Here is a 1,564-nt window from a genome sequence, read left to right as displayed (position 1 = left end):
CAGACACTGAGATCTGGGGGTTGTTTGATAACACAGCAGGACCAAACTCATGCAGACTGCACAGGCAGTGGAGCTGAGAGGCTGTCAGAAGAAGTCGATTGGTCATGGCTAATGGTTGATGACTAATCTTTCTCTCAAAGGTACCAAGAGGCAGAGCAGGGATAGTGGGCCAGTGGAAGCACAATCTTCCCAGCAGCCAAAGTCAAGAGTAAGGGGCTTCCATGGGATCACAAAGAGGGCTCAACAGGGGTCAAGGGTTCACTTCCAGATTTATGTTATGTCCCACTCTTCACCACATAAGAACTTGGCTAATCATAAGATGCCAGATCATAATTAAAATGAGCACTGACATTTCTTGCACTCTTTTTCAGAACCAACTCATTGTCCCTTATACCAGTGGCTTCTCTATCTGATGTGGTAGTAAATGCATACAATAAGACAAATAATAGGTTTATTTGAACAGATGTTTTTGTCTGGGTTTTGTTTGTTTGTTTGTTTTTAATGAACTCAGAGAAATATGCCTGAATCCTAAGTGTCTGATTTAGCAAATTAGCATCAGGCCAAGACCCTACCATTATCACTCAGTTGGCAAATTCTTGCAGGATGCAAACTGAGGCACACACAGAGGCTGCACCCCAAAGTGGTGTGAAACCAGTGATGTGACTCTTGAAACCTGGACCCACTTGAGGGTACAGAACCATTGGGTCATTGGATATTAGAGATGATTTGCAAAGAATGTCTAGAGAGACCTGAGCCGAGAGAAACCACATCTTAATGCTGTAGTTCAGATGGTGCATGTCCCCCAGAGGCCTTTGTGGTAAAGATTGCTCCCTAGATGATGGCGCTTTTGAGAGGCATAAAACCTTTAGGATTTGGAGCCTAGTAGAAGGAAGTTAGGTCAGTGGGGACATGCCTTTGAAGGAGATCCTGGGACCCTGGCTCCTTTCTCGCTCTCTGCTTTCAGGCTGCCATGAGGTGAGCGGCTTTGTCTACTGCCCACTCCTTCCTGTGATGTTCCCCCTCACCATAGACCCAAAAGCCATGGAGCCAACTAAATATGAACCAAAACCTCTGAAACCCTGAGCCAAAATAAACATGTCTTCCTTTTAAGTTATGTATCTCAGTTATCTGTCACAGCAATGGAAAACTGTCCAGTACACCTACCCAAGAAGGGAGGAGTGGGGCTACTTCCTTTCTTGCCCCAAACTAGAGTAAGGGACTTCAAAGGGACCACATGGAGGACTCCACATGTGTCCCTAGCTGTTAAGGAGACCCAGTGGGCTGGTATCTGACAACAGCTCAAGAAATCCTGAGCTCTGGGAGGAGCTGAGCCAGAGGGGCTGCTGTGCTGGGTGGCCCACACTCACACATGGACTAGATCTTCCCCAAGCACTAGGTCTGGACCTCTTAGGCAACAGGACCCCAAAAGAAAGTCTGTTTGGAGTGCACTACAAAAAACAGGGGCTGTGCCTACCTGGGGAAATGCATTACCTTTCACCTAAGATACGCAGTCAAATATTCCAGTGAGGGCCACAAAAAAAAAAAAAAAAAAAAAAAAAAAAAA

The sequence above is a fragment of the Marmota marmota genome, unplaced genomic scaffold (assembly GCF_001458135.2).
Source record: "Marmota marmota marmota unplaced genomic scaffold, marMar, whole genome shotgun sequence".
NCBI lineage: Eukaryota > Metazoa > Chordata > Mammalia > Rodentia > Sciuridae > Marmota > Marmota marmota.
Note: the sequence above shows the minus strand (reverse complement) of the source record.